The sequence below is a fragment of the Loxodonta africana genome, chromosome 5 (assembly GCF_030014295.1).
Source record: "Loxodonta africana isolate mLoxAfr1 chromosome 5, mLoxAfr1.hap2, whole genome shotgun sequence".
NCBI classification, from domain to species: domain Eukaryota; kingdom Metazoa; phylum Chordata; class Mammalia; order Proboscidea; family Elephantidae; genus Loxodonta; species Loxodonta africana.
Genome location: NC_087346.1, coordinates 65,325,917 through 65,344,018, shown reverse-complemented (window position 1 = coordinate 65,344,018; position 18,102 = coordinate 65,325,917). Strand labels below are relative to the sequence as shown.

Genomic DNA, 18,102 nt, shown 5'->3' with positions numbered 1-18,102 from the left:
GGAATGTGTGAGTAAGCACAGGAGGGGGCTCGGCAGATGATCAGTGTTTAGGATTCTCACATGCCTTCATCCGGCCCTGGGTGGAGAAGTGGGTGTGTGGGCTTGGGGGGAGGAGTAACGTGTGTACCTATTGGATACTTGAGAGGCAAAAGGGTATAAAGTGTAGAGAGTACAGACTTTGGAGCCAGATTGCCTGGGGTTGAATCCTGGCTCAACTAATCACACATCTCTGTGATTTTCAACTTTTGTAAAAGCAAAAGTTTTCTTACCTATAAAAGGAGGATAATTATAGTAACTACCTTATTGGAGTTATTATTACGATTAAGTGAGATAAGTAAGTCTAAAATGCTCAGAATAGTGCTTGGTAAGGTAAGGTATGTATGTGTGGCAAAAGGTCTCAGGTAGGAAATTTTGAAAGCCATTGTTCCAGTTGTAACAGAATTAACGACTTCAGAATTTGAAAGAGACTACTTGATCATTTATCAATAATTTTAGGTTATAAGGTATAGTTTGTGACATTGCTTTGATTTTTTAGTTTCCCTTTGAGGGGTGTAAAATGCACAACTATTGAATAAATAAGAGAAGACATACACTTGTGAGAGAAGAAAAGTAACATCTAATGAGCCCCTTATTACATATTAAACCTTTGTAGTGAGTTTGAGGAAGTTTGGGGCTGATACAGAAAAAGGATACGCTCACAGAGACAGCAGCCTTACCCAGCAAACCATTTACTGGGGCTGAACCACTGACAACTGCATGCAGGGGGTGTGGTCTCCCACAGCAGAAGTTCTTTCATAAGCAAACATCTCAGGAAGCCACCAAAACGGGAAGAGGTCCAGAAAACTCCCCAGGGAAGAAGAGACATGAAGGGGGGTAAGCTGACGCGTCCCTTCATGGTGTCCTTCTGCAGCAAGGTAAGAGTCTCTAGGTCAGAAGGCTCCAAAGGACAGCAGCCCTTTGGGTTTTATCTCATCTGTGGCTAACAGACATTGGGAGCAGTTCGCAGGGTATGTAAAGAAGGCAGAGTCTAAGAGGCTAACAGTATACTTATTTGGGCTATGTTTAAAACAACTGATATGTACAAACTTGAGTTTGGCACCAAAGAGCTTTTTTTGGGTTAAAGGCTTCAGTTTGCTATGAAGAAGTGAACAGCTTAGGGCTAATACCCAGGGGCTACCTTTTTTTATTTACCTTCAGCTCGTTTATGTAACCACATTGTCCTAGGTATCTGAGTCATTTAATCCTCAGAACACTCCTATAAGGCACAAATTGTAATTTCCAGTTTACAAAGAAAAACAAAAAAGAACCAAAGAAGGGACTGTTCATTTATTTATTGTGCTTTTTTTTTTTAAGTGAAAGTTCACAAATCAAGTCAGTCTTTCATACAAAAACTTATACACACCTTGCTACGTAACCCTAGCTGCTCTCCCCCTAATGAGACAGCACACTCCTCCTCTCCACCCTGTATTCCCCATGTCCATTCAACCAGCTCCTGTTTCCCTTTGCCTTCTCATCTCACTTCCAGGCAGGAGCTGAAAGGGGCAGTTTTAAGGTGGTTAAGTAACTTTCCCAAGGCAATGCTGGATACAAATTGTGGGACTGGAATTACACACTAGTAAAACCAGTTGCCTTCCAGTTGAGTCTAACTTATGGTGACTGCAAGGGTGTCAGGGTAGAACTGTCCTCCATAGGGTTTTCTTTTTTTTCTTCTCTTTTTTTTTTATTGTTGTAAAATATATATATAACACAACATTTGCATGTAATTTAAAGGTATCAATTACATTAATCATGTCAGTCAACCATCACCCATAATCGTTGCCGAGGTTCCCATGACCATAAACAAAAATTTACTGCTTCCTAAACTATGACTTCTCCTTTCCCCTCCCCCTCACCCTTTGTTGTTGTTATGTGCTGTCAAGTCAATTCCGAGTCCTAGTGACCCCTACAGGACAGAGCAGAACTGCCCCATACGGCTTTCTTTGTTGTAATTTTTAGGGGAGAAGATTGCTAGGTCTTTTCTCCCACAGAGCTGCTGGTGGGTTTGAACAGCCAACGTTTTGGTTCAATACTGAGCGCTTAACCATTGCACCATGAAGGCTCCTTCCCGCCCCTGGTAACCACTAAGAAAATTTTGGTCTCTGTACATTTCACCACTTTTTATACATTTGACTGTTTTTGTTATTCTATAAAAAAAAAAAAAAAAATTTTTTTTTTTTTATGTAAGTGAACCAAAACCCATTGCCGTCAAGTTAAATCTGACTCACAGCGACCCTATGGGACAGAGTAGAACTGCCCTATAGAGTTTCCAAGGAGCGCCTGGTACATTCGAACTGCTGGCCTTTTGGTTAGCAGCTGTAGCTCTTAGGCACTAGACCACCAGGGCTTCCACATAAGTGAAACCATACAATATTTGTTCTTTTGTGATTGACTTACTTCACTCAGCCTAATGTTTTCAAGGTTCACCCATGCTGAAGCATGTATCATGACTCCATTTCTTTTTACGGCTGAGTAATATTCCACTGTATATATGTATCACCTTTTGTTTATCCATTCATCTCTTGATGGACGTTTATGTTGTTTCTACCTTTTGGCTATTGTGAATAGTGCTGCAATGAACTTTGGTGTACATGTGCCTGTTTCCATTGCTGCTGTCAAGTCTCTTGGGAATATATCTAGGAGCAGAATTGCTGGGTCATATGGTAGTTCTATGTTTAACTTTTGAAGGAACTGCCAAATGGTTTTCCACAGTGACTGTATCATTTTGCATTCCTACCCCAAATCCTGTTGCAATCCAGTCAATTCTGACTCATAGCGACATTTTGGGACAGAGTAGAACTGCCCTGCAGGGTTTTCAAGGCTGTAATCTTTATGGAAAGCAGGCTGCCACATTTTTCTCCCTAAGAGCCACTGGTATGTTCAAACTGCTGACCGAGTGCTTAACCACTGTGCCACCAGCGATCCTTCAGCAATGGATAAGGGAGCAGTTGTCAGGCCTTTTTCCTGAAGAGCCACTGGGTGGGCTTGAACTGCTGACCTTTTGTTTAGCAGCAAGTGCTTAACCATTGCTTCACCAGGGATCCCTCTGATGCAGTACAGTATCTTTTAAATATTTTATGTTAGGATCCACAAAAAACATTGTCTTAGTCATGTAGTGCTGCTGTAACAGAAATACCACAAGTGGATGCTTTAACAAAGAGAAGTTTATTCTCTCACAGTCCAGTAGGCTAGAAGCCTGAATTCAGGGTGCCGGCTCCAGGGGAAGGCTTTCTCTCTCTGTTAGCTCTGGAGGAAGGTCCTTGTCACCAGTCTTTCCTTGGTCTGGGAGCATCTCCGTACAGGAATCTCAGGTCCAAAGGATGTGCTCTGCTCCCAGTGCTGCTTTCTTGGTGGTACGAAGTCCCCCATCTCCTCTGCTTGCCTCTCTCTTTTATGTCTCAAAAGAAATTGGCTTAAGACACTACCTAATCTTGTAGACCTCATCAATATAACTGCCGCTAATCCATCTTATTACATCATAGTGATAGGATTTACAATATATAGAAAATCACATAAAATGATGGATGATCACACAATACTGAGAATCATGGCCCAGCTAAGTTGACAGATATTTTCAGGGGACACAATTCAATCCATGACAAACATATACGGTGAAACCTGTGAGAACCGGAATGCTATGGGATTGCCCTGTTTTTCCAGGTCTTGTAAATTTTTTGACTTTGACAGGGTGCAGTCTTACTACTTTTCTATCACTTGTTTCAGTGCAAAATGTCTTAGTTTTCTTTCTCTGGCAGGTTTCTGCCTTACACAGGTTCTGGCTTTCATAGGATTTACTGTATATTTTACAACGTGAGCCAGCACATCCCCCCAAAAAAACCCATTGCTGTTGAGTTGATTCTGACTCGTGGCAACCCTCTAGGACAGAGTTGAACTGTTCCATAGGGTTTCCAAGGCTGTCAATCTTTACAGAGGCAGACTGCCATATCGTTCTCCCACTGAGCAGCTGGTGATTTCAAACCAGGGCTTCAAACCGGTTCTTCCCAGTTCAGTCATGGTCTGCGAAGTGCAACCAGAACAGATCTGAATTTGTAAAATGTGGGTGAACCAGGAGGATAAACAGAACTGGGAAAATTGCAGGTCAGTGCCCTGCTAAAAACTTAATCTCCCTCTTAGAAAACAATGGCAGCATGTGCATTGCATAGCAACCGAATCTCTTGACCAGCACAGTCAGAAACAGTGCGGCCAGTTCAAAGTTTCAATGTGCGTTGCTCTCCACAGGTCCTGGCAATAGTCCAGTCTCCTGCATTAGGCTTCTGGAAGAGTTCACTAGCTTCTTCCAAGTTTGGCCTGTAATTTTCCCCATTCCAGATGTCCTTCCACTTCACCCAAATTTAAAAAATTCAGTGTATTCCAATTTCGCTTCGTTGGCCATGACTGAGCCAGTTAGAACCTGTTTGAAGCCCTGGTTCAAACCACCAACCTTTCAGTTAGCAGCCCCGAGTGCTTAACCACTGCACCACCAGGGCTCCTAGCCAGTACATACGTATCTGCAAATGCGAAGACTCTGAGGCAGTATGTGCCTTGTACATTTGAGTGAAACACGTATAGCATTTAGAATCAGACTGACCTGCACTTGCCAGACATTAGGCCGAGGACAAAAACCAAATTACATGTCTAGGTTTTTTAAGTTTTTTTTAGACTCATGGACAATGTGATGAAAAAAAAACTTTTTTAACCTTAAGCTTTTCTTTAATATTATCAAAAATGCCTGAACAAAAATTAATTACCATTAATTAATGTCAAAATATGTTTGATAATAATATTAATAATAATTAAGCATATTGATGTTTAATATGTTTTTATTCAAATTACGCTCCTGGAGTTCCTGGTTATCCCTCCTTAAGGAGGCTTCTGTTTTGCCTTCTGGTCCATTCTGACCCTCAATTAAGAATCATCCATCCAAGCTTTCTCGTGTCCTCTAAGTTTTCTCATTTGTCTATGAGCAAGGTAACTGTAATGTGTACAGTGCCTTCCCTGCCAAGGAAACTGCTTTGAAAGAAGCATGTATTTTCTAATAAGTTTGTTTAAAACCACTCCCTTTCTTTTTAAATTGTGTTAAGTATATTTATAAGGAAGGAGCCATGGTGGTGCAGTGGTTAAGTGCTCAACTGGTAACAGAAAAGTTCGCGGTTCAAACCCACCAGTGGCTCTGTGGGAGAAAGATAGGGCAGTCTGCTTCCGTAAAGACTGCAGCCTTGGAACCCTATGGGGCAATTCTACTCTGTCCTATAGTGTAGCCTGTGAGTCAAAATCAACTCAATGGCAATGGGTGTATATATAAGGAGCCCTGATGGTGCAGTGGTTAAACGCTGGCTGCTAATCTTTTTTTTAATTCCAAAAGTAAATCTTCTTCTGACATAGATTATGAGAATCCAAAGATAGTATCGGAAAGCTAATATAATACAGGTGGTTATTGCAGTTGAGATCTAACTTTTTTTAAAGTTATTTTTTATTGTGCTTTATACATATATATAAATTTATTATATATTTACTATTATATAATAAATATATATATTTTATTGTGCTTTAGATGAAGGTTTACAGAACAAATTAGTTTCTCATTAAACGATTAATATACAATTGTTTTGTGACATTGGTTGCCAACTTCTCAACTTGCCCACACTCTCCCTTTCTCCACCTTGGGTTTCCCCATTTCCATTCATCCAGCTTTCCTGTCCCCTCCTGCTTTCTCGCGGTTGAGACTAAACGGGCTGGTGTGCCCGTTTAGTCTCATATGTGCATGGTTGAGCTACATGTATATTTGTTTGTTTTATGGGTCTGTCTAATCTTTGGCCGAAGGGTGAACTTCGGGAGCGACTTCAGGACCGAGTTAAAAGGGGATCCGGGGCCATACTCTCAGGGTTTCTCCAGTCTCTGTCAGGCCAGTAAGTCTGGTCTTCTTGTGAGTTAGAATTTTATTCTACATTTTTCTCCAGCTCTGTCCAGGACCATCTGTTGTGATCCCTGTCAGTGATGGTAGCCGAGCACCAGCTAGTTGTGCTAGACTCAGTCTGGTGGAGGCTGTGGTAGCTGTGGTCCATTAGAGCTTTGGACTAATCTTTCCCTTTTGTTTTTAGTTTTCTTCATTCTTCCTTGCTCCCCAAGGGGTGAGACCAGTGGAGTATCCTAGATGGCTATTCACAGGCTTTTAAGACCCCAGACACTACTCACCAAAGTAGAATGTAGAACATTTTCTTTATAAACTCTGTTATGCCGATTGAGCTAGATGTTCCTGTAGACCATGGTCCCCACAGCCCTCAGTTCAGTCATTTTGTCCCTCAGGGAGTTTGGATGTGTGTATGAAGCTTCTATGACTTTGCCTTGGTCAGATTGTGCTGACTTTTCCAGTATTGTGGACTGTCTTACCCTTCACCAAAGTTACTACTTACCTATTGTCTAGTCAGTCTTTTTCCCTCTCCACCCCTCCCCTCCCTCTTAACCATCAAAGATGATTTCTTTCTGTGTGTAAACTTTTTCATGAGTTTTAATGATAGTGGTCTTATGTAGTATTTGTCCTCTTGTGATTGACTTATTTCACTCAGCAAATACACTCCAGATTCATCCATGTTGTGAGATGTTTCATGGATTCATCATAGTTCTGTATCATTGCATAGTATTCCATTTTGTGTATGTACCACAGTTTAGCCATTCATCTGTTGATGGGCACTTAGGTTGTTTCTATCTTTTTGCTGTCATGAACAAGGCTGCAATGAACATGGTGTGCATATGTCTATTCACGTGATGGCTCTTATTTCTCTAGGATATATTCTTAGGAGTGGTATTGCTGGATCATATGATATTTCTATTTCTTGCTTTTTAAGGAAGCACCATATCATTTTACAAAGTGGTTGTACAATTTTATATTCCCACCACAGTGCATAAGAGTTCCAGTCTCCCCAGAACCTCTCCAACATTTGTTATTTTCTGGTTTTCTTTTTTTTTTGATTCTTGCTGGTAAGGTTGGGGTGAGACGGTATTTCATTGTAATTTTGATTTGCATTTCTAATGGCTAATGATCATGAACATTTCCTTATGTGTCTGTTAACCTCCTGAATGTCTTATTTGGTAAAGTGTCTGTTCATATTCATTTTTAAATTGGATTATTTATCTTTTTGTTGTAGAAGTGTTGGATTTTCCTATAGATTTTAGAGATTAGACTTTCGTTATATATGTCATAGCCAAAAAATTTTTCCCAGTCTGTAGGTTCTCTTTTTCCTCTTTTGGTGAAGTCTTTTGATTTGTATAAGTGTTCAATTTTTAGAAGATTGCAGTTATCTAGATTATCTTCTGGTGTTTGTGTGTTTTTGGTTATGGTTTGCATCCTATTTATGCCATGTACTAGGGCCTCTAGCGTTGACCTTACTTTTTCTTCTATGATCTTTACAGTTTTTGGTTTTATAATTATATCTTTGATCTATTTTGAATTGGCTTTTGTGTATGGTGTGAGGTATGGGTCCTGTTTCATTTTTTACAGATGGACATCCAGCTTTGCCAATACCATTTGTTAAAAAGACTGTCTTTTCCCCATTTAATGGATTTGGTCCTTTGTAGAAGATCAGGTGACTGCAGGTGGATGGGTTTACATCTCAGCTCTCAATTCTGTTCCATTTGCCAATGTGCCTAGATTCTTTTAAAGTACAGTAGATTTTCATTAACTAGAATATTAAACCTAATTCAGTGCCCTGTGTTTTAAAGGCAATATGAGACTGGTGATTCAATCAAAGAAAACAGGATCAAGGAAAAGTAGACACAAAATGTAATAATTCTGAAGAATGATTTAGCTACAGTAGTTGGATGTTTTAGAAAACTGTATCTATAAGTTCGGTGATCAGTAAGAAGACATTCTATGAGGAAATTACCTGTATTTGTGCTCTGAGAAAAGTATATCAATAAATTCATGAAAGGAATCATAAAATTGTTACACCAGAAAAGATGTATAAAGGTAAGTTCTTTTCTGGTTCGTAAACAAGACTAGAATTTGAACCTGGATATCTTATCTAAAAACTCGATGTAGAATTGCTGACACGAAACCATTTTTAATCTAGGTCTGAAAGAGATTGGCCTTTACACTCTGCACCAGAATGTTCACCTCACTTGTCTACAGATAAGTGCTATTCCGTGAATCAGGGTTCATTGGAAGAGAGGTTCAGAACCTTCCCGATAATCTTCACCTATGTTTTTCCCTGCAAGGCTATTGTGGATATTCATTATAATTTGATTTATTTCATATGTAAATATTACCTTATGGGAAGACAAGGCAGTAAATAAAAGGGCATGTGGGGTATTTGTTCCTGGTTTATAACCCTAGGAGTTTGAGTGAATTTGCTTAAACCAATTCCTCTTTCATACTATTGAGCAGTTTACCTCAGCATAAGCATAAATTTTCACCATCTGTATTATCTGTAGCGTTCCTAGATACAAAGGGGTTTATCCGTTAATTTCCTCTGATGCTTTATAAAGCTGCTAGAGCCCTTTGTCTTGTGATCCCATGTGAATTATAGGTTTATCTACCACAACTTAACTGTCTGAGAACAACTTTTGAGCATTCATTGCTCTTTCATAAACCTTGGAAGCAGAAGCCAAGTCCTCTGAGAACTGCCAAATCTACTGCTATTGTGCAATGGTAAGAACAGTTAAGTATTGAAGACCAACGTGCAAAGAAGAGGCTGGAATAAGGCCAAGAAATGATCTTTCTTTTACTTAGTTCTCTACCACCCACTTCTAGGGTTGTTTTGTATTCATGACCTCAATATCCCCAGTTACTGCACCACATCCAAATTTCAACATGAAACCTCTCACTCTTACTTCCTAGCCTTCCAGCTCACCCATTCTGATGCTCTTACTAGAGCAATTGCTTGACTGGTGTCTTCCAAGTCACTGAATCTTCCACTTGTAACCATCAATTACCTGCCTCATTTCCTCCCTCCTTGCATCCAGGTCCCCGGTGGCACAAATGATTTGAGGGCTGTCTTCCACAGTAACAGAAAGGTTGGCAGTTCAAACCCACCTGGCAGCACTATGGAAGAAAACACCTGGTGATCTGCTTTGGTAAAGATTACAGCCAAGAAAACCCTATAAAGCAGTCCTACTCCATAAAACATGAGGTTACCATGAGTCGGAATTTACTCAATGGCACAAGACAACAATTTCTTACTTGGTTTAGATCCCCTGGCCCTTCTCTATAATCACCGTCTTGCTGTTTGGAAATCCTGGTGGCATAGTGGTTAAGTGCTACAACTGCTGAGGGAAGGGTCAGTGGTTCAAATCCACCAGGTGCTCCCTGAAAACTCTATGGAGCAGTCCTACTCTGTCCTATAGGGTCACTATGAGTCGGAATCAACTCAATGGCAACAGGTTTGGTTTGTTTGGTTTCTTGCTGTTTACATCTGTTAAAATAATCAAAAGGCAAAGGAATTGAAACTTAAGGTTTATTCTGAGAAGTTACTAGGAAGACAATTTTGATTAAAAAAAAAGCAAATGGCTGAAGTAAGCTAGTTACAATGAGGCTTATAAAGAGAAAAGGAGGGAGAAGAATAGAAGATCAACTATTGGCTAATCTTAACATGATTTATTAAACCCTGCCCTTCTGTTTTTACTGAAATCAAGTGATATCAGGTTATGAGGTGGTCTTTGGCCTGGATGCTAGAAATTTTGTTTCATGGGTAAGAAAAACCCTTAAAATCAAAGTAAGGTGTCTGTTATTAATTTTTATGTTTGACACTCCTCATTGGACTTACCCGGCAAAGATTCAGTCCTAGTTAAACCCCACTATCTTCTGCTCTGTGCCTACACAAAGAAGCTGAGCATTCTTCAAGAAAAACACTGCACCGACTGACAGACTTTATGTTCACAAATCTCAAATGAGTGGAAATTTCCTGTAACAGTTGCTTTCTCACTTTCCAAAAGAGGCTATGTTACGTGCTGTCCTCTCTCCTCAAACTTCCTATACTCTCTTTCCTACTGTAAGCTGGTGGCCTTGTCTCCACTGACAAAAACAGAAGCAATCACAACCACCAAATTGATCAAATTCTTTGCACCTGATCCCAGGCTGTCTGCCTTCACTCCTGTTTCCATGGATGAAGTGTTCCTGCTACTAACTTGGGCCAGCATCTCCACTTGGTCACTGAATCTTATCCTTTCCTGTCCCTCCTGTCCTCTGAAGAACTTCACTTTTGAAAGTATTCTCTCTTCCTTCCTCCTGTTGGAGCTTATTTTTAAACAGTCCTCTCCCTGAAAGGCAAGTCCTCCTTCAGAACCCCAAGGGTTTGCTCTGTGACACTTCTTGAATCATTTTTAGCATTCTTCTGATTCATTTCATCGCCATGCAAATATACTCTATCTCCTATCTTAACAACAAACCCTGTTTTAACCACACCTCTCTCTACTTAGGAGCCCTGGTGATGGATTGGTGAAGTGCTCCACTGCTAACCAAAAGGTTGGCTGTTCAAATCAACCAGTGGCTCCTTGAAAACCCTCTGGGGAGTTCTATGACTTCAATTCTCAGCTCCTTGTCACAGTAGCCAGCAAGGTATTTTTTAAATGAAATCAGATTAAGTCAGTCTCCTGCTTCAATTGGTCCAGACTTTTTATTACAGGTAAAATAAAACCCAAACTCCTTGCTTTCTTTTGCAAAGTTCCATATGATTTGATCTCTGCCTGCCTCTCTGATCAGATTTAATCCCCCTTTCATCAGAACCAAGTCCCTGGATTGTACAAATGGTTAAGCACTTGACTACTAGCTGAAAGGTTGGTGGTTCAAACTCACCCAGAAGCACCTCAGAAGACAGGCCTGGCAGTCTGCTTCCAAAAGGTCACAGCCTTGAAAACCGTACCAAGCAGTTTTACCGTGCACACGTGAGGTAGCCATGAATCAGAAATGTCTTGACGGCAACTAGCAACAACACTCAACAGAACCACTATGTTTTCCATAAAAACTGAGCACAGAACCCAGTCCTTTTGAGATTTGTGAACCGTAGACATAAACAATTATCTCTTAAGACAAATGTATAAGAAGAAACTGGGCAGAAACCCAAGAAAATTTACTAATCCTATAGAAATTGGAAGACCATTTGAAAGTTGCTCCTTGAATGTATTAAATGCTATTTTAATGACATGATAGAGTTAATGAAGCCTCCTTGGGTCAAACACTCACTTGATTTTCCATGGTCCAGTATTTGGTTTTTACTAGGGCCAAGTAACTTTCTAGGGGTTGATTTTCAAACAGCAAGTAGTTCTCTGCCACAGAAGGCACAGCCCTGCTCCAGAGCCCTAGAGGTCTGCTCTGTAGCTCTCTTAGGGGGACCTGCCAGAGATGCTACATAGCCTCCTTATCCACCATAGATAACTCTAGCACCAACAGATCTGTGGGGTCGTATGGGTCAAGAAGCAGGCTAGCTTGTAGCACAGCCTGATCCTGATGTAGAAACCACTGTTTCTTTACTCAAAGCTGGAGTATTCTAAGTTACTAAATAAATGTGTCAGAATAGTATTCCCAAAAGTAGTACTTAGGTATCTGTTATCTCCAAAAGCCTAAGAGGCCATGATGCATTGTCCCTCTTTCTTAGTGGTGGACAGTATAAGGTGCAACAATTTGTCCTTTAAGTAGAAGGGATGTCTCAGACCATTGGACCACTAACAACTTCACAGATGTGGCAGATTCCTGAATTTTCATGGGGTTTACTTCCCACCGCTGACACTCATATGTCTCACTAGAATTTATAGTACTCGTCACTTCCTGCCCACTGGGTCCATTTAGTGTGATGTCAACAATGCAATGGACCAGGATAATGTCCTGCAGAATATCAAGAAAATTAAGGTCTCTTTGGACTATATTGTGAAGCCCTGGTGGTGTAGTGGTTAAAAGCTCAGCTGCTGACCAAAAGGTGGGCAGGTTAGCAGTTCAAATCCACAAGCTGCTCCTTGGAAACCCTATGGGGGCAGTTCTACTCTGTCTTATAGTTTTGTTAGGAGTTGGAATCCACTCAACGGCAATTCAGTGGACTGTATTTGTAAAAAAGAGCTAAAGGGTTAATGTAGGGCTTACAGTTAACTTTACCCAAAAAATTTGGTCATTTTCTTTGGTTCCTGAGAGATAACCCTAAAACCTTGGAATTCCCACAGTGATTGGAGCCTTCGTTATCTAAGAGAGTTCCAGACCTGAAGGTTTATGCTAAATTGTTCGGTGGGAGAACCACCATGTAATAATCAGCCCACAATCAGGGAAGGGAGGTAGGAGGCTGAGTTCACTCAAGTGGGCAATGATTCAATCAATCAGGCCTATATAATACGACCCCAATATAAAAGCTCTGGACACTGAATCTCCATGAACTTCCTGGTTGGTAAAAGAGATGGGTGCTTGGTACTCTTTCGAGATGGAGATGAACTGTGTTGGGGACCCTCCAAGACCTCACTCTATATGTCCCTTCATTTGTATCCTTTTTTCTATAATAAAACTGTAAGTATAATAGTTTCCAAGGAGCCCTGGTGGAACGGTGGTTAAGCTCTTGGCTGCTAACTGAAAGGTCAGCAGTTCAAACCCACTAGCTGCTCTGTGGGAGAAAGATGTGGCAGTCTACTTCCATAAAGATTGCAGCCTTGGAAACTCTATAGTTCAGTTCTACTCTGTTTTATAGGGTTGCTATTCGGACTCGACGGCACTGGGTTTTTTTGTTTTTTTAATAGTTCTTTCCTGAGTTCTGTGAGTTGTTCTAACAAATTATCTAGCCTGAGGGAGTAGTGGGAGCTAGCAGGTCAGAAATGAGAGGGGGGACTACTGGGAACCCCTGAGGTTACAGCTGGCATCCTGAAGGGGTAGTGGGAAACCCTAAATTTGAAGCCAGCAAGCCAGAAGTGAGCGAGACCTGAGGGCTCCCAAGCTTGTGGCTGATACATGAAGTCCTGGCAGATGTGGCAGTCTGGAGAATTGTGCCCTTTAATTTGTGAGATGACTTAGCTCTGGTGGTTAAGGTCAGAGGAAGAAGGATTGCTTTTGCAGTTGGTGTTAGAATAGAACAGAATTGAATTGGATTGATTTTCCCTCAGTTAACAAAACCCTGGGGCATAACTGTGTCTGCCCTTTCTGAAAGGTACCTCCTTTTGATCCTCCTTAATGATGGAGATTGAAAACATTCCCCAGCTCAACAGTTACATATCAAGTGTCAGAGGCTGTGTTTTAGGTAAAGATAGCACATTGGTGGAAATCCAGGTGGTGTTACCGAATGCAGTGGGTTCACTGCTTGTACTCTTGTTAAGAATAACTGAGAATCAAGCAGACTGAAAGACAAGTTTATTGCAGCAAGTAAGGAGACAAGGAGATCCATCTCAAAGCACTGTCTCTTCGAACACAAGGCTGGAGAAGGTTTTTATACTATGTGGGAAAGGGGAAGTCATACATATTAATTAAATTCCTGGTCAGTGGTATGTTTATTTATTGTGGGGCCGGGCTAGAAATTATCACGGGAGTAGCAGATGGACCCCTGCTTCTGAAGTCCGGTGATTTTTAGTTTCTTGTCATGAGACTCAGAGCTCGGGCTTAACTTCAGATCGCTGATTATCTCACAGCACATACACGGGGGTGTGGTTTCAGTTGGTTTGTCTGAAAGACATTGGTAAGCAGGGAGATTAGAAGGAAACAGGATGGGGGCGCGGGGAGCATCTCAATCTCACCTACAATCTGCTGTCCAAAGTTGCACTGCAAAATCCTTCAAGGGCACAGCCCCCAGCTCAGAGCCTATTTCCTAACTGGTCTCAGTTGTTAGTAGTTAAGAGCTACTGCTGCTAACAAAAAGGTTCAAACCCACGAGACACTCCTTAGAAACCCTATGGGGCAGTTCTACTCTGTCCTGTAGGGTTGCTGTGAGTCAGGATCAACTCGATGGCAATGGGTTTTTGGTTTAGCACATTGGTAGAGCCCCTAAGATTATAGCTACCACTTGATTACTTCTATGAGAATCTACCAGCATCTACCACAATCCGTCTGGTTTTTGCAGGAGTCATAGGAGTAAATTGAAGGAGACTGGTGAGGATCGGAGCCCTGGTGGTGCAGTGGTTAAGACCTACAGCTGCTAACCAAAAGGTCGGCAGTTCAAATCCACCAGCTGCTCCTTGGAAACTCTATGGGGGAAGTTCTGCTCTGTCCTACAGGGTCTCCATGAGTTGGAATTGACTTGACAACAGTGGGTATGATGAAGACCATGACCCCTGAGTTTTAAAATCTTTGATAATTGTGCTAATCTTTACAGTTCCACCAAGGATATGAGCTATTGCTTCTGATTTACTTGGCTCTTGCTTTCATAATGCCTGTCTACAGTTTAGGGTACAAATGACAGCATTCTACCAGCTGCTAAGTATATCTATTCCCATTACTCATCAGGGACCAAGAAAATACAGGCAGTTCCCAGGTTACAAACATCTGACTTATGGACAACTTAAGAACGGGCTACCGTAAAGACTATTGTATTAAAAATTTGAGTTAAATACACACAATGGCTTATAATGACGGATGTACATACTACTTTTATGAAGAAAATAGTGTGTAGTTTGGGAGTGTTTTGTAAGTGTTTTACATGCATAAAACCAAAAAAGCCAAACTTATTGCCTTTGAGTAGATTCTGACTCACACCGACCCTATAAGACAGAGTAGAACTGCCCCACAGGGTTTCTAAGGAGCGGCTGGTGGATACGAACTGCTGATCTTTTGGTTAGCAGCTGTAGCTCTTAACTACCGTGCCACCAGGGCTCCTTTATACTATGCCTAGAAAGGTAAAATACATACTATATACTAAGACAAACATTTGACTGACACTAAATAAGAACCATATGCATCTGTTATGACTTACTTACAAATTTGACTTAAAGACAGACTTAGGAACGGATCTTGTCCATAACGTGGGGACTTCCTACAGCCACAGGGTGGATTTGGAGACCCAATGGACCCACTGTGAGTTGAACTTGGGCCAAGATTCCATTTATCACCTGGTCCTAATGAGCGTCTAACTGAGGGCCCTGATAGCCTTTCAGGTTCCCTGGTATTTGTGTCATTTCAATTACTGTCTCCAACAGCCCTCAAAAAGTCTGGGTATTACTCTTTATCTGTTGTACAATTACTCTGTTAAATGGTCTCAGGTCTCTTTGGGAAAGAATTGGAGGAACATGAATCCTGTATAGTTGGTGATGGTATTGTAGCGTGCTCTCTTAATCAATGATCCTGGAGTCTAAGAACTAGCTCAGGAAGATAACTCCCCATGAATAGCTTTTCCTGGCACCTTAGAGGTTACATTTCCTACAAGTTCTAGAAGGTGAATTTCCAGCAAGTTCTGCCTGTGGATACCACAGTGACTTCTCTGCCATCCAGTGAACCATGGCCATGCCCTCTTCAACACCTCTAGGGGTAGTAGCTTCTCCATACATCTGCTATTTCTATATTCTTTAGGGTTCTTTTTACTTCTTACTAGCCAATCATTTGTTACTCCAATCACCTGTTATAGTTAATAATTATTTATATTAAACTTTCCCTGTTCAAATTACTGTGTAGTATTCATCTCCTGATTGTAGCAGACTGACACAACTCTCAAGATTCACTCCTCACTTGTTTCCTCTGGTTCCCCCCAGACAAGGAAGCTAAAAGCAGGACTTGTAATTTTTTGGTTATGCTACTTCTTCCTGAGGAGGGACTACATTTCCCTGCCCTGCTCTTGTAATGATGCAATCTGATGATATTTATTGGTTTGGAGGCAGTGAGAAGAGGCGGGGGCACTTATTAAAGGAAGAAGCATCATTTTGTGAAGCACTTGCCTCAGGTGAGGTCTTTTCAGAGTTTGAAAAGATACTGAAGTCATAACCATCTAATGGCTTATGACATCCTCATTCACTTTTGCTATGGAAGCAGCCAGTGGAAAGAAACAATTTAAAACTGGGAAATTAGTATATTGTTTTTACTTGTACCTACAATAACAATATTGTCTGCTTTTGATTTCTATTAAAAAAATCAAACCAAACCCGTTGCATCAATTCAATTAAAGCAGTTTGAAACTTCATCAAACAGAGCTTTTACTTAATTTTCAGCACCTATGAGCTGCCGATATTTGACAAAGGCCCAAAGTCCATTAAATGGGGGAAAAGATAGTTTCTTTATCAAATGAGGCTGGCATGACTGGATATCCATCTGTAAAAAAATGAAACAGGACCCATACCTCACACCATACACAAAAACTAACTTAAAATGGATCAAAGATCTAAATATAAAATCTAAAACAATAAAGATCATGGAAGAAAAAACCAGGACAATGATAGGGGCCCTAATACATGGCATAAATAGTATACAAACCATAACCAACAGTGCAAAAACACCAAAAGAGAAACTAGATAACTGAGAGCCTCTAAAAATCAAACATGCTCATTAAAAGACTTCACCGAAAGAATAAAAAGAGAACCCATAGACTGGGAAGAAATTTTTGGTTACAATGTATCAGATAAGGATCTGATCTCTAAAATCTACAAGATACTGCAAGACCTCAACAACAAAAGGACAAATAATTCAATTAAAAAATGGGCAAAGGATATGAGCAGACACTTCACCAAAGAAGACATTCAAGCTGCTAACAGACACATGAGGAAATGCTCAGGATCACAAGCTATTAGAGAAATGCAAATTAAAACTACATTGAGATACCATCTCACCTGACAATACTGGCACTAATCCAAAAACCACAAAATAACAAATGTTGGAGAGGTTCTGGGGAGATTGGAACTCTTATGCACTGCTGGTGGGAATGTAAAACAGTATAGCCAATTTGGAAAACAATACGGGGCTTCCTTAAAAAGCTAGAAATAGAAATACCACACGATCCAGCAATCCCACTCCTTGGAATATATCCTAGAGAAATAAGAGCCATCACATGAATAGACATATGCACAACCACATTCATTGCAGCTCTATTCAGAATAGCAAAAAGACGGAAACAACCAAAACACCCATCAATAGATGAATGGATAAACAAATTATGGTACATACACACAATGGAATACTATGCAACAATAAAGAACAATGAGGAATCTGTGAAACATCTCACAATATGGATGAATCTGGAGGGCATTATGCTGAGTGAAATAAGTCAGTCACTAAAGGGCAAATATTGTATGAGACCACTGTTATAAGAACTCAAGAAAAGGTTTATACACAGCAAAAAGCATTCTTTGGTTACGACGGTGGAGGGGGAAGGGAAATTACTAGCTAAATAGATAAGTGTCAACTTCAGTGAAGGGAAGGACAACAGACAATACAGGGGAGGTCAGCACAACTGAACCAAAGGAAAACCATAGATGTTTCCTAAATACATCCAAACACTTTGAGGGACCGAGTAGCTGGCACTGGGGCCTGGGGACCATAGTCTTGGGGGACATCTAGGTCAATTGGCATAACGCAGTTTATAATGAAAATGTTCTACATCCCACTTTGGTGAGTAGCATCTGGGGTCTTCAAAACTTGCGAGTAGCCATCTAATATACATCTATTGGTCCCATCCCACCCGGAGCAAATGAGAACAAAGAAAATCAGAGACACTAGGAAAATACTAGCCCAAAGGACTAAAGGACCACATGAATCAGAGACTCCACCAGCCTGAGACCAGAAGAACTAGATGGTGCCCCCCCAAAAAACACCCAGCTACCACCAATGACCACCCTGACAGGTAATATGACAGTCCCAGACAGGGAAAGAGAAAAGCTTAGAACAGAATTCAAATTCACATAAAAAGACGAGGCTTTATGGTTTGACAGAGTCGGGAGGAACCCCCGAAACTATGATCCCCGGACACTCTGCTAACCCAGCACTGAAATCATTCCTGAAGCCCACTTTTCAGACAAAGATTAGACAGGCCTATGACACAAAAAATTATCACATATGAGGAACTTTCAATCAAATACATGAGACCAAATGGGCATTCCTATCCAAAGGCAGGACGAGAAGCCAGGAAGGGACAGCAACTAGAGGAAAGGATACAGGGAACCTGGGATGGAAAAGGGGAGAGTACTGTCACATTGTGGGTA

At 40.9% G+C, this 18,102-nt stretch overlaps 1 protein-coding gene across 1 annotated transcript in view; it reads left to right on the top strand.

The window, feature by feature from the left end:
* The first annotated feature begins 665 nt into the window (after positions 1 to 665).
* Positions 666 to 18,102, top strand: part of NUDT9 (nudix hydrolase 9) — a 51,632-nt gene continuing 34,195 nt past the window's right edge. Inside the window, exon 1 of the mRNA XM_023553267.2 lies at positions 666 to 914. The gene's annotated coding sequence lies outside the window, so the exon portion shown is untranslated. The remainder of the gene's footprint in view (positions 915 to 18,102) is intronic.